This window comes from Mya arenaria, chromosome 9, assembly GCF_026914265.1.
Source record: "Mya arenaria isolate MELC-2E11 chromosome 9, ASM2691426v1".
In the NCBI taxonomy this organism is placed as follows: Eukaryota; Metazoa; Mollusca; class Bivalvia; order Myida; family Myidae; genus Mya; species Mya arenaria.
Genome location: NC_069130.1, coordinates 5,937,265 through 5,954,116, shown reverse-complemented (window position 1 = coordinate 5,954,116; position 16,852 = coordinate 5,937,265). Strand labels below are relative to the sequence as shown.

The following is a 16,852-nucleotide window of genomic DNA, read 5'->3' as shown; positions in this document are numbered from 1 at the left end:
TAGGCCCAGCCTCCATGTGAAGTTTGATGACCATAGGTCTAGGCATTGTTGATAAATCACTCGGACAAGATTTAAGATCCTTACACCATTTAAGGTCATTGTGACCTTGGCCTTTGACCTGATGACCCTTAAAATTAATAGGGCTAATATACTGGTCAGGCCCTACCTTCATGTCAAGTTTGTTGATCATACGCCCAGATATTGTCGAGTTATCACTCGGACAAGCTTTGGTCTACCGACGGGCCGAACGATCGACCTACCGACCGACATGTGCAAAGCAATATACCCCTCTTCTTCGAAGGGGGACATTAAGAATCATTACGATTTACAAATATAATTTGAATCGAAGAATGCCGACAAAGCCTGGTTTTCATAGCACAAATTCTGCTGTTTATATAATGCAAAAAAAATGGATATTGTTCGCCTTTCATTTTTTTCTATGTCCGAAATAAACATAAAACCTACCTTTAGTTCAAGATCAAGCATTGCGTATAAACATGATTAATGGTAGGTTTCAATACTCATTTCATTAATCGTTACAATAATGAATCGTAAATTATCAATGATTATTTATTACACCTAATGAAAGTCCTATCAGCTGCAATCCAAACTAACACCTGCGAAAGTTTTACCTATATATAAATTCATTGAAATGTGTCGTGTGTGTCGGCTGCAGAGCAAATGGAACACTATGTGACATCGGAGCATGTGCGGTGTAATGTTTAAAGGCGTATAGTAATGTATTGCAATGCGCTAAAGAGGGAAAAAATATCGGTCTAGGCTGGTTAATCAACTAAAGTATATTCCACGTTTGCGTCTAGGCTGGTTAGTAAATACCATACGATCGGAAAAAATAATCATCAATAATCGTCGTCTTAGAACCTCCAAATGATGGTCAAAATGAATTCACTACAATATGAATGAACCTTTAAAAGTCCAAATCTTTAGAAGACGTTATTATTAAGACTAGTCACATGGCGGCAGTATTGAACTGGGATTAATCCAGGGTATGTCTTGAGATCTTTTCATTCACATGATAAGGTTTCTGCAAGTGTACCAAGTTTCAAAATATATACCGAATGTGCGTAGTTTAAACAATATCAACTGACTATAATTATGTCTAACATTCATTTCAACGCAAACTATTGACATTTTATCAAAACTATTCAATGTTCTCAATAGAAACGGTTGAGGTCCATTGCACACATATTGCATATTTCCCTTCGATGTGACCTTATCCAAGTCCTTTCACCTACTAATTCACCTCTAACCCTACAACAATGAATTTTGACCGTGCCGTGTACAGCGTTATAAACAACAAGAAACGCCGCAATGCAACGAAATCAGGTTTTCAATGATTGACAGAAGAACTTCAGCCTTTATTGTTCGATTCGTTTCAACAGTTTTTCAAATTTAGTAACAGTGACCTTGACCCCAGGGGCCCAAAGCGAAATCCAATGAAAGGTCGCCTTAATACCAAGTTTAGTCAAAATAGGTTAACCCTTACTAAAATTATTCAGGTTCAACTTTTTTTTCTAAACTTGACCTCAGGGGCCATCCCCATGAAAGGTTTTCATAATTGCTTCCTAAGTACTAAATTAAGTTAAGAATTGTCAATATATATGCAAAAAGCTACAGAAACATGCTCAGTAGCAAAAAGTTTAAACATAAACCCGGTTTAGTGGCAATGGGCAAACGCCAAAGACATAGAACACAAAATCACAAACAAGAAACATAAAACAGCACAAAACTCTACAAACAGCACAGTGCATAAATAATATATATAAATATAACTTAAGTGATTCAGAACTAGTTTTTTCTATGTTTAGTAACAATGGCCTTGACCGTAAATCAAGGGGCCTTCATTAACTGTTTATATATACCCAGTTTGGTTTAGACATGTCAACCCTAACTAAAGTTATGCAGTTTTATACGTGAGTTTGACACCGTCCGCCCGCACGTGTCCGCCCGCCCGAACAATGACGTATATCATTCTAAAAACCAGGTTTCACTATGTGGCCCCACACGCAAACCCATATAAGGTTTTCATAAAGTCTTCTTTTATATAAACTTAATTCAAGATATGTCAACCCTTACTAATGTTTTTCAGTCTCAACCGTTTTTTCTATTTTTAGTAACAGTTACCTGAAACTTGATCCATGTTGTTTCTATTTTGGTAAATGTGACCTTGACCCTCGGGCCCTCAAACGCAATCTTATGAAAGGTCTCAATTAACTCTTCATATATACCAAGTTTGGTCAAGGTATGTCAACCCTAATTAAAGTTATTCAGTTTCATAGGTAAGTTTGACACCGCCCGTCCGCACTTGCCCGCCCGCCCAAACAATGACGTTTATAATTCTAAAAGCCGGGTTTCACTATTTGGAAACCTGGTTAAAAAAAATTCAATAGTGTCCTATTATGACCTTCATTATGTGTTTTTACCTACAGTTTAATTTTTAAAACCACAGCAATAAACAGCAACATAATTTTGATCTTGAATAGACTTGCGATACCCTGGATTTTGTGGTAAGTGTAACTAGTTTTACCATTATATAAGTGTCTCCTCCCACATTTTGGTATAACACACGGTTGTGTAATGATCCTAATCCTTATAACCATCTGCTGAATTGTCCTCATATCAATGTGCGTATGTCAAAGAAATAACGGCCAAGCCTCTTTTTTAAACAAAAGAAAAACTCATCTATACTGTAGTTATTAGCCTCATAGTTTCATGTTACTTCCTTCTTTGCCTATTAATCCTTAATTCAAGATGAGTTTTCAGATTAATCTATGGATAGGCTGGGTATTTGAAGGGTATATTTATTGTACACATGTCCTAGACGATTCAAACCAACATCAACAATTGACTTATTTAGAATTTAATTCTTTAAAAAAATATACATACCGGCTGTGTTTTTGTTCTGCTTTACGAGCGTAACAAAGAGAAAACTTCCTATATCGAAGTCAAGTCCAATTCACTTCCTGTTTCATTGCGTTGTGTATTGTCAGAAAATAAATCAAGTGATTTGATTGCTTACCAAGATAAATCAATGTATTCAATGGATGAGTTTGTTATAAATCGAAAATCTTGTCTGCATTTCCTAATACTTTGAACTGGATATATCACTAAAGAAAAAGGGGCAACATGATAGAAGAATTGACTTAAACATTTCCATGCCTTCAAACAGCCATAGATGATTGATGTACGGTATATAGACCGATTACAAATACGTACAGTATGATGGTGTTAAACATATATAAATAATCGTGTTTAAACATGTTGAAAAACAATGAGAGTCAGCCTGAATGGCCATTAAATCCGTCAAAATTAAAAACAATTTTTATGCGAAAAGCTGGTGGATTCAATGATATTTGTTCATTTCTTATACTTGTTTCCTTGATTGTTTAACTGAATATTTGCATTTTTGCCTTCCCTTGCGTGAAGTTAAAAGAAACTAATATGAGCACCTGAAAAACGGCTGAAGTTAAAGGTTTATACCCTACCTCGTTGATGCTTCAGAGAAGAATTTATAATTGTTATGATTTACTTTTTAACGTACTTTGTCAAATTGTCATATGATGGCACACTATTATTGATTGACAGAAAGGGATACTGAAATAGTATTGCTTAATACAGCTCAAAACATAATCAACACATTCAGTATTAATATTCTTTTTAAATAACTAAATTGGTTGTTCCTTATGCCCCAAAACAGGGTTAATTTTTAACTTAGACAACTGGGCTTGTCCCTGAAGTTTTCATTGTAAAATTGATAACGAAACAGGTAAAATCTGGATGCCTGATTTAAACGACTACGGTCCAGATACAATACCTCTTCTTTTCCTTCAGTATAAACAGTTACGGCGTAATTAAACAATAGGATATTCGCTATCCTATCATCTGTGGAACGGTCTTAAGGTGTTCAAGCTTCTTGACGCGAGACACTAGTTTCCAGATTCCAATCCTTAGCAGTTTTTACAAAAAAGTGTTATGTTGGTCAGGTATTTACCAATTTGCTTGAAAGGGTCCACTTTTTTACGGTGTATCTGCTCAAGATGTAAGTTGTTCGAAGGTTGCTGTCACTTTTAAACACCACAAGTATCTGGTTTCTTATACGGGTTGTAAAAGTCAATTTTGTAGCCGGCATGAGATTTCTATCTACGACATTATTGGATTGGAGAGTAGTTTCAGTTTTGCAAGCATCTGTGTAACATAGCCCGGTACACGTTATAAGGTAAATGTTTGAGTACGTGCATATTATCCATGCTCGATGAATATTATGTATATGGGTGATATACAAGTACATGTTTATTTGCCCTGGATATTATTCTTAAGGTTGATGTCCAAAAATGTACATACTTCCCCTGGTCTATGTATATTATATTTGGTGTTGATTTCCGCCGAGTCTGTGACTACCATAGCATGATCAATAATCCCAGAGATACTTGTTGAAGCTTTTACAAGTGATGATTTGCTCAGTTATAAAAGATCAAGTTGTTAATTCTGTAGACCCCGCAAATTCCCAGCCTATTAATAGACTAATCGGATATCCCTTCAGCAATTTGTCCTTATATTTATTGCCCTCTGGTGTCTGATATGTTCGATGAGATCTCATATGAATGAATATTGATTGGTCAAAACAGTAGCAGCACAGCCCTATTTATTTCAAGATCCCTAAATGGCAACTAGCCAATATACACACGCAATTAAACGAATATTTGATTTCTGAACTTTACGGAAGTTAAATTGAGTTTAATTTTATAATATTTTCAATAATAACGGATTGTGATTAGCTTCCAACATTACATTTCTTTATGAAATGAAGACAAAAATGTAAAGACTTACATTTTACAGAACCACGTATTCCAAATAAAGCACTTGGATCGTTCACTTGCCTGCCTTAAACATAATCCAGATACCTCCCTGTACATCGTTGCTAAATGGCGATATCAGGTAAGCTTGTGAGAATAAATTACGTGCCGATATCTCGTAAACACTTGAATACCATACATTAAAGGTGCACACTATAATACAATTGTTTTAATATACCAAAAAAGATAATTGTTGAAAACAATTGTTCTTATGAGGGATACCGAGTTATTTTGAACGAAAGGTGCAGAAAGCACGGTACTTCTACCTTAAGAGACGAAATAGATCACAGTAAATCTTTTAGTAAATATTTGTGCGTTTTTCAGCTATTAAATACACGGTTACAATCTTGTCATTAGTAATTAATAGTTTCCTTAAATGCATTATTTAGTAAGTAGTTTAAGGTTTATCACTCAAAATGTAAGTCTGTTATTAATGTGTATGCATTGGTTGTAAATAAGAGTGTCACTTTAAGTTACATTCTACTAAATAGAGCGTTTCAAATTGTATAGAAATATAGACATGGTCAGGGTCACATTTATTTGTACGTTATAAATACAATAACGCACTTGTCATTTTTCTTGGGATTAAAGTGTTTCAACTGGAGTTTCAATAAAAAGTTCCACACGTAAGCGTTTGAAGTTGGACTTGAACTGAAATATTTCGTAATGTATTAGGGGATTAGAAAGTCGGTAAGGGGTATACAATTTATGAGAGAATGAAATTGCAGGATCGAGAGGTCTTAGTGGTAGAAACCGCGAACTAAGCTCAAGACGGTTGTCTTAAATACATCGTATATCCATATTAAGCTACGAAAGCTATCAAGAAATAATAAATAAATCTATAATAACTCGTTTTAGCACCAGTCAGTGAAATAATGAGTATATACACTGAAGGTTGTAAATGACCGTGTACTTTATCAAACCTAAAATGTCCGTGTACTTTATCAATTTGGTTTTAGTTCATTTTCGTCTTTGAAATTACTATAAGAAGTTCAACAATACACGCTGAAAACTTTTAAATACATAAAATTTGCTTAAAATAAGATTTGTGTATGAATTATTTACGGCTAACATGAAGTAAAGCGATAGATTTGTCAAAAACCGTGTACTTTGCCTTAGATTTCAACTCTGAGAAATCAGTTGGTCAAGATTTTCAGGAAAACTTTAGGATATTAGAGAAAGTTCTTTATTACCGTGGATAGAGCTCTTAAATGCGGGGTTTATGGTCTTTATTTCACAAAAATTCTCCAAATATTAAGAAAGTTATCTTTAAAAACCTTACCTGAATCGAGACTTGTTGAAATTTGTCGCCGTGCACTTTACCAAATAAGTCACGTGAGTTCTCCACCGTGGATTACTAAAATGTAAAATCAATGACCGTAAATATTAGAGGCAAACGAAACGTAACTGGTAGATAAATGCACATAATTTTACATAAAATTACTTATTCATGTAACATTATATGACTCGTATGACTCGTTTTACATATTGTTCTGCTGTAGACTGATACTAGCGTGAGAAATTTGTTAGTGTGGATGTAATAAAATAACCTTAATGTGCTTTTTAATTTTAATTAAAAATGTATTCTCTTTGAGTTCACATAAATCCGCTATTGTTGACTTGAAAGGGTTATGATGATAAGGCTTTTAATGTATAATATAAAACAAGTACTATCAAGAATCCAAATTAAAATGAATGTATGTCTTTCTGGTATCAATTTGCTCACACGAAAGGTTTTAGGACTTTTCAATGCATAACTGTATATTCCAAGGCCCCAATTTATGTCCGAAATCGAACACTATAGAACACGGTACAACTCGGCTATATGGTATCAAACAAGAAATATTTCATCCTTCCCATGTTATCTTTATAGTAACTATTATGCACCACTGGTCAGAATAACACTCCCAACAGAGTGTCCATGGTGCCTGCAAAGCATCACAGATAATGATTTACATCTATAAATCAAATAGTTTAGCGCCTTTGTTCGCGTCGTCGTTTACATTGGCACACTTTCTTGAATTTTAAGTCCAGCATTTCTTATCTTACCCTTACCAAACTTACTAGCTACAAGCTAAGTTTTGCATTGTTGTGCTCAATCGCTACATTCAATACAGTAAATAAACGGGTTGTCGCAAACTTTTTGTGTTTCTTTTAGTTTATGTAGTTTTCGATGAAAAGTCAAATCATCAATAACGACCATACTGCACATCTATAAGAAACTACTGTAACGTTTTCATATCAAATGGAACGTGTGTGACAAATTACAGCGTTATCTATATAACGGTTTAGACAAATATCTCAAAGAAGCATCACAAACAACACTAATTCATTCAACAATCCACTTACGATCAAGAACAATCTGAAATGGTAGATACAAAGCATGTGCATATTGCCCCTGATAGCAGATATACTTAGTATAATGTGAACATTTTCATACCCTTTCTGTGTGGCAATGGCTAAGCCCTTTGTACAAATGTTTTAAGCATCTCAAGTTATTGTCATTCAATGAGGAGACAGAATTGCTTAAATTATCCTCTCGTTTTTCGTGAATTTGTTCTCTTGTTGGACCTTGATAGATGCTTTTGTACCTAAAGTTTATTGTTCATTTTTAAGAACTCTAATTTGTTCAAATTTATATCCACTAACTATTTTTGAACCTTATCTCATACTTTTTCAACATATATCATATACATCTTCCCTTTTCACCAATCTTAGCTCTACTGCCTTGGAAAAAGATCCTCAAGTCTGCAAGTTTTCATCCTGGTCGTCTCTCTGTTGAGCTTGGTAAAATAGCTGCTAGAATACATATTCTGTGATCGACAACACCATATAGACTTTTTTTTCATTTTTTCAAGGATTGTATTCAAATAAATAGTATAGCCAACGCTCATCAAAAGTTTTGAGGCATAAGTTATTCTAACAACCTGTAACACCAATTCTTGTTTAAAACGCCTAGCATCAGGCCTTTACCTTCATAATTCCACTGATTATATGGTCACAATCAGCAAATCATAATTTGTAAGTAAACACGGCCATACAAATGACAGTATTGAAGCGCTAGTTACATAAATTGTCACATAAGAGCGTATGGAGGAAGTTCAGAAACTACGAATTCGAAATCTTGAACGTCTGGTAAGTTATAAACAATCAATGGGGCAATGATGGCACTAAATCACTCACCTGATTGAAAGTATTTTTATGAGAATGAATAAAGTTATTGGATTATGGCAATGCAGCTAGGGGCTACACTTTGATCGATTATTTTCAAATGTTGTATTGTTTAAGGTAAGTCAAGCACAACATTGATATTTGTTTACAAAATTGTGCCCAATGTCAAAATGTAATAGCTGATGCTTCAAACGTAATCAGGCTATCAGGTTACAGTCAAGCACACCATTGATCTTTATATCCAAAAAAGTATAAATGGTTGAAATTTGTTTACAAAAGAGTACCCATTGTCCATATTTAATAGCTGTAGCATCAAAAATAAATAGGTTAACAGGTCACAGTCAAAGTCATCCAAGCACAACATTGATATTTGTATCCAAAAAAGTACAAATGGTCGATATGTTATTGCTGCAGCTTCAAAACTAAGAAATGTCATCTTAGACAGCATTGACATTTGTTTGCCAAACTTCACACATGGTCTTAAATTCATCGCTGTAGCTTCAAAGATAAGACAGAATGTTAAAAAGCACAATATTGATATTTGTTTTAAAAAATGTACACATTGGCCAAATTTTATTGCGGCAGCTTAAACACTAAGAAATAAGATCGAAATGCACAGTTTAAGTCACCCGAGGACAACATCTAATTCTGTTTTCAAAACTATATACATGGTCTAAATTTCGTTGATCTAGCTTCATAAATAAGAAAGTAGGTAAAAAGGTCGCAATCTAGGTCAGCCAAGTATAATTTTGACATTTCTTTTCAAAACTATACAGGGTTCAAATTTCATTGATGTAGCTCCATAAATAAGAAAATAGGTTAAAAGATAACAGTCTAGGTCCTCCAAGTACAACATTAATATTTGTTTTCAGAACAACATATGACCCAAATTTCATTGCTGTAGATTCAAGAAAAGAAAGTAGGTCAAAAGAAGTTGGGCCAGCTTTGACCCCAGGGGCATTATTTGAAAACAAAACTTGTTATAGGGCCATCATATGATGCCGCATACCAAATTTCAACGGTCTGTGTCATATGGTTTGAGAAAAAAAGATTCTCCGAGATTTCCCTGTATAAGTCTATACGAAGATTTTAAACCCCAAGGCGTGGCCAGTTTTGTCCTCAGAAGCAATTTGAACAACTTAGTGGATGACCACTGCATGCTACTACAGACAAAATATTGGTAGGGTTTAGGGATAACTAGGGTATAGCAAACCCTCAACGATTCGAACAACGTGTGCTTGATTGTGTAGCTAGCTTTACACCCACTCGTTAGTATACTATGACCCGGTTAAAACATGTACCCCACTGTAATAATAAAATTAAATTAAAAGTATACTTAAAGCATTAGAGCACGGTGTATAGTGGTAAGACATGACCTCCTATTGTGCAACTGAAATTTTGCTTTTATACAACCATTCATCTGTCATGTCCCTTATGCGCTTCCATACGTTACATATGCTTTGACACCATGACGCCATACCATGACTATGCTACGACTTTTTATAAGACTATTCACAGTCGACAAAAACGTATACTGACAAACAATGAAAAAACGTAAACTGTATTTATTCTTACCATGGGGTCATTCTAATATTGTTTTGAATGTCAAGTAATGCTTTTTGGGATTATAGACAATTTGGTATATGAATCATTCATAGCTTATGTATATACACTAGTTTGTATGTTCTTAAATCACTTATGATTCTTGTTATGTTTATTTTTGTCTAGGTTTCCCCGTCATTCATAACCAATATGGACTATATCTGATTGAAGTTCGTATTGTATCGTTCAATAACGAATTGTACTCTTCAGAAATGGAGTAATAAAGGGTGATATATTACTAGAATAGTACCTTATATTATCTTATAATAGCGGACTGTGCTGAGCGGATGTACACTGTTTTATTTAATTTATGGCAGAATAAATTGACAAATAACAAAATATGAATTACTGATTTAAAAAAATTAAAAATTATTGGGCTTTTAATGAAATTATCAAATCAATTAATAATAAGTAATAAATGGAATTTGAAACGTTTTTTTTAACTCAAATGATCTTTAATTAGATATAATAAGTTACAATCTACTGCGCCTCACAAGATAGGTGAGCTTTCCAGCAAGAACATAGAAGTTAAGGCTTAAATAAATCCTATGATCTGAACTAACTCTCTCAACGACAAACCGATTCACTCGTAAACTATTAACTAAACAATAAATCAATGATAAGCTTTTCATTAAAGATAGTTAATATCGTAAATGAGCAACTACAAAGTTCAAGTCGATTAATTAACAATATTTCTTGATGGTCGTTTACTGCAGCTAGATTGACGATATGGGGGGTCGATATCGGGTTATACCCATTCGGCAAGCACGCTACGATTTACAATAATTCTTCATATTTTTAAAACAAAAAATATATATTTGCTTGGACTATAAAATATGTCAAATCATACATCATAAAAAAGTATTCAGTAAAATGTTTACTTGAAATGACATACATATAAATATAACATTTCCTTGACATTATATTGACTAGATAGTTTGATTTGATTTGTACAAAAATATTTCTTAGCAGAAAGTTTCCTAAACCTCCCCTATCAATGACAGGTACGGTATATGTCTCTATATGTATACTTATTTATTTATCATTATCTTTTGTTTTAATTGGGGACAGTCCTTTTCAAAAGTTGAAAATTATATATTTTGAAATAATACTAAGTCCTTTTCCCCTTCTTTTTGTGTAACCAGGTGTTACCCATAAGGTTTGCACACGGGGACCTTATGGTTTTTAGATGAGTGTGAAGAGCCGATATTGTACGAAAATCAACTAATATAAACCAACCACAGGGGCCGCCCCAGGTCTATCGAAGCATCATCTGGTTGAGATGGAAATAAAATTTTGTTAACAAAAGTGTTGCTGCCGCTGTATGACCAGGCAAACAAGGGTGCAGTATGTAACCAGTCCCAGCAAAAGACCTAACCCACGTTGTTACAAGTGTGAGATGCCAAGTAAATTTTAAATGTACGAATTGTTTGTTTCCCAAGGGTGAATTTAAAATATACACTAAAACCGCTGCCGGCTGATAATCAAATGTTGCCAATAACAAAGAATATACTCATTTTAAGATTGAGAACAATCCTTTTCAGAGCCACTATCAAAACATGAAATAGTATATAAACATGATATTTACATAAAAAATAGTTTGATTCTCACCCGGGAGGAACGATTAATAGATGATATGAAACGGCTGGAGAACTTCTAAAACTATTGAGAAATATAAACCCCGAAGCCAATCTCCAAACAAAAGAAATAAAAAAAAGAGTAATAATTACAATAAACACAGAAAAGGGTACATAAGTGTGTATTCTACGGGGTGGCTTCTTTCAGTACTACAGTAAAACTGTGATCGCTCGAGGACGCCGGGGACCGAGCCTAAACCTCGAGGGAACCGATGATTCGAACGACCCGATTTTCAATTATCCAGTCTGTTATGAAATATCTTTCAGTGTATTTTAAGTTTGAAGTCGTCTTTTTACTAAGACACCGATTATGTGTTGCGTTGTGGAAATCGCTCATATGTTCAAAGGCTGTCGTATACTATTTGTATACTTAATATAAAATGTAAAAGAAATATCAATAAATGAATATTTTTTTTATTTTTACAAAATTGCCATTTTGCAAAGCAAAGTGACAAGAAGAAATTCTTTTCAGAGATTCCGATGTTGGATCGATATGGTAGTGTATATTCATTTTTTATTACTCATTTACATTTCTCAGAATTATTGACTCATTCGTTAACAGTGTTAAAAGGTTTTTCACACCTTATCAAATTGCCTTTCAACTGTCATTGCAATTTTTACAACTTGCGAAAATTTTAATACCTAGCAATTGTTTGTTTGGGAAAAAGTGTGAAATTATGACCTCGATGGAGCCATAAGGTTTTGTGCATGATGTGTGTACTTGGGACCGAGTATATTGCTCGACTTCTCGACATATTAGGTGTCGATGCAGGTCTCGAACGACCGCTTGTACGAACGACCGCAGTTTTACTGTATAAGTTTTAGTATTCTTCGCTCCGGATTGGAGATATTCCTATAAATGTATCAGTTATGCACTGAAACAGGAACTGTTAATATTACTTTAGTAACGGATATATCACTTATCTATTACGGTTTTATTACAGCCTGGACTGTTAAGTAGTATTTGGGTAAGTAAATACAATGTTAAATATTGATTGGTAGGTATTTAAACCGCATAAATGGAACATTATTCAAATTCGTTTAATGAAAGTCACGTGACCAATGGAATGTTCCCACGGTGATTGTATTTTATTGTAAACAAAACCTTAGAGAATGATATAATGTTCGCTCGCAAAACTTAAGTATAATTATTTGTAAACAGTTTTCTATTCGTCGTATCACATTTCTACGGAATGCCGTTAGGGCCATCGCCTATGAATGTGTTTATTTGAAATGCGATACTCGATAGAACGATGAGGAAACACGAAATCACGAAACTACGATGGTGAAAACGCGACAGTACGATGATGAAAACGCGATAGTACGATGATGAAAATACGACAGTACGATGATGAAAACGCGATATTACGATGATAAAAACACGACAGTACGATGATGAAAACGCAATAGTACGATGATGAAAACACGACAGAACGATGATGAAAACACGACAGTACGATGATGAAAACGCAATAGTACGATGATGAAAACACGACAGTACGATGATGAAAACGCGATAGTACAATTATGAAAACGCGACAGTACGATGATGAAAACACGACAGTACGATGATGAAAAGGCGATAGTACAATGATGAAAACGCGACCGTACGATGATGAAAACACGACAGTACGATAGTACGATGACGAAAACGCGAAATCACGAAACCACGATGGAGAAAACGCGACAGTACGATGGTGAAAACACGATAGTTTATCGCATTATCATCATCGTACTGTCGTATTATCGCGTTTTCGTTATCGTACTGTCGCGTTTTCATCATCGTTCTATCGAGTATCGCGTTTCAAATAAACACATTCATAGGCGATGGCCCAAACGGCAATCCGTACATTTCACAGAGTAGTGAAACTGTATACTTCGAGCTGACCAATGAAAATCGTAAAAAAATACATCGAATAAGAACAGCTCACTGCCCTGCATGCTCTATTTGTTAATTTGTTATTTTAACACTTAATAGTATGCAATGTTTGAGCATAACGTACCCTTCAATGCCATGATAACATTAGTTTTCACATGTCAGCAATAACGTTAACTGCACACTTGTTCAGTGAATGAATAAGCATAATTTCGAGCTGTTTTATTTCTTTACTGATTCATGTAACTATATATCATTATGAACTAAAAGAAAAATGTGAAGGTTATTCAACCGATAGTAAATTTATTGATAATACTATTGTTCATGTTTCGATTATTGACATAGACAAAATTATTTGCAAATGCCTGCTACATGTAGACAGAATTGCAACGGTCAACCTCCAAGGTGTTTATGGAAGAAGGCAAGAGTATGGGGACTAAGGGGATGATGACTGACAACGGCGAAAAGGTACGATGGAATATAGTGACGTAAATGTAAACACAGAAATTGTAAAGAAGAAGATATTAACCAACATATCGTCACGGGTATGAAAATAAAGAGGATATTGACCTTGTTTTCAAAAGTGTAGGGACCAAGAGGATATTGATCAACATGTTTCCAAAAGATTAGGGGCACATGTGTTATTAATAAACATTATATCAAGGGTATAGGGGCCAAGGGGATATTGATCAACATGTTATCAAAAGTAAAGGGGCCGAGGGAATATTGATCAACATGTTTCAAAAGTATAGGGGCCGAGGAAATATTGATCAATACGTTTTCAAAAGATTAGGGGCAAATGTGGTTTTGATCAATATGAAATTAAGGGAATAGGGGCCAAGAGGATATTGATCAACATGTTTCCAAATAAATTACGGGCACATGTGTTATTGATCAATATGTTATCAAGGGTATAGGGGCCGAGGGGATATTGATCAATATGTTATCAAGGGTATAGGGGCCAAGGGAATATTGATCAACATGTTTTCAAAAGTATAGGGGCCAAGGGGATATTGATCAACATGTTATCAAGGGTATAGGGGCCAAGGGGATATTGATCAACATGTTTTCAAAAGTATAGGGGCCAAGGGAATATTGATCAACATGTTTTCAAGAGTATAGGTGCCAAGGGAATATTGATCAACATGTTTTCACAAGTATAGGGACGAGGGAATATTGATCAACATATTATCAAAAGTATAGGGGCCGAGGGAATATTGATCAACATGTTATCAAAAGTATAGGGGCCGAGGGAAAATTAAACAATACGTTTTCAAAAGATTAGGGGCAAATGTGTTTTTGATCAATATGTTATCAAGGGAATAGGGGCCAAGGGGATATTGATCAACATGTTTTCAAAGGTTCAAGGGCCAAGGGGATATTGATCAACATGTTTTCAAAGGCTCAGGGGCCAAGGGGATATTGAACAACATGTTTTCAAAGGTTCAGGGGCCAAGGGGATATTGATCAACATGTTTTCAAACGAATAGGGGCCAAGGATCAACATGTTTTCAAAGGTTCAGGGGCCAAGGGGTTATTGATCAACATGTTTTTAAAGGTTCAGCGGCCGAGGGGATATGGATCAACATGTTTTCAAAGGTTCAGGGGCCAAGGATCAACATGTTTTCAAAGGTTCAGGGGCCAAGGGGTAATTGATCAACATGTTTTCAAACGAATAGGGGCCAAGGATCAACATGTTTTCATAGGTTCAGCGGCCAAGGGGTTATTGACTACCATGTTTGAAATTTATAAGGGACACGGGGATATTGTTCATTATGTTTTCAGAGGTATACGGGCTAAGGGGAAATTGATCGACATATGTTTAAAGGTATAGGGGCCAAGGGGATATTGATCAACATGTTTTCAGAGGTATTTGGGTAAAAAAGATATGGGCCAAGGGGATAATTATCAATATGTTTTCAAAAGTATGGGAGACAAGAGGATGTTGATCAATATGTTTTCAAAGGTTCATGGGCCAAGGGGATATTGATCAACATCTTTTTTATGGTATAGGAGCAGTGTCGGTGTTGCAATTATTTTGCAATTATAGCCTGAGACGCTACTTTTAAGAACAGTGTAGATGTTACAACTATGACCATGAAAATTGACCCAATCACTGATGAAATTTAATACTTATCAGTTGTATTCAACTGCTGTGCTCAAAGTGTAATGATAAAATGCTGGATTAATTTTCAACGTTAAAAAATGACCCTTGTAGTTAATTTTCAACGTTTGAAATGGAACGTTCAACCGCCATTTGATCACTTGTCGGCATGGACGCCATGTTTATATGAAGTAAGGCTCTCTCCCTCTGCGGGCTCGAATCATTATTGCCGGAAGAGTTATCATAGTTCAACTAACTACGTCAAGAGAGACATACAGAGAATAAAGGGTAAACGTTTCTCCAATGTTAATTAACCCGAAAATATTTTAATAACATTCCGCTACCAGTATATAACAAGCAGTTCTGCTGCACTTGACAATTTATTGCATGTATAAACACAAACGTGTTCGACAAGAGTCGAATAATTTAATGTGTTTTATTTTACAGAACGTATCGTCACAATCGCCCACAAGTTACTATTTGATTTTTCCAAATAATTACCTGGTTAATTTAGCATACGGTCTAGCTGAAGATCCTTTCTGTAATAGGCAATCCATGGTTTGAAAAAGATATATGAAATGTTTAATTCACGTATTAGTTGTGCTAGTAAGCGAGATAATTCAGAAATGAACATTCAACTTGCAAAAGTTTGTTATCGCCTTTAACGAAGATGTAAACAAACACCGTGGGAAGATGAGTCATCTTTTAATTCATTACGAATCCTGGCCTTCACCAAACAATGTGTATACATGAATATATAATCGCAATTCCGTAAAGCAAACTGCACAAAACAAGACTTGAACACGTTAGGGACAACAGTGAGCATGGAACAATTAAAACGTTAAAAAATAATATGAGGCAGAATAAAATCCACTGAAATGGTCAGTGCCGGGTGAGATAAAGTCTTTGAAGAAGAAATTAAATATAAATGTTTAGCTATTGGTTGGAATACCTTTTCGAAAGAAGAATTGATCATATGGGAATCTATTTTCGATAAATATGTTTGCTTTATTTTTGAAACTTCTACCGGCTTGGCAGCAAATTCAAGACTCCCCCCACCCCCCGCTCTGGATAAATGTGTGTTCACGGACTTGAAAAGTCACGTTTTGGGGCAAAATAATAATTACGGGACCGGCAGATAACATGCATTTTTTTCTTGATAAAACTGCAGCGAGTTCATGTTGTTAAAATGAAATATTTTATAGAATCAGAAATTCGATCTTAAATTCATGATACATGATTTCTGAAATTCTTTAAAAACAGCTTAGGCGATGTTTTTTTTTTATAAATATCAATAAACCTTTTGTTTGCACTAAATAACCATGAACTAGTCTAAATATGTTGGGACACCTCTGACGTAAATTGCGTCACCGTTTTCATTCGCCTTCAAGTTTCCCGTAAACGTTACTTTTCAATGTGGCCTCGTATACCTTATAGTGGGAGTTAATGACGCATATATCTCAGGATTCGCGCTTGCGCGGGCGTTGAACCGGTCTTGTACTTTAGGTCTCTCGATTTCCGACGGAACGTGACCGAAGGGCGTCCCTGACGCAAATGCGTCACCGTTTCCATTCGCAATTTAGGTCTC

General features: G+C 35.0%; 1 protein-coding gene across 5 annotated transcripts in view; it reads right to left on the bottom strand.

Moving 5' to 3' along the window:
* Positions 1-4,949, bottom strand: part of LOC128202750 (uncharacterized) — a 55,960-nt gene extending 51,011 nt beyond the window's left edge. For all 5 annotated transcript variants that reach the window (XM_052903859.1, XM_052903862.1, XM_052903863.1 and 2 more), the window contains exon 1: positions 4,849-4,949. The gene's annotated coding sequence lies outside the window, so the exon portion shown is untranslated. The remainder of the gene's footprint in view (positions 1-4,848) is intronic.
* Between the last annotated feature and the right edge of the window lie 11,903 nt (positions 4,950-16,852).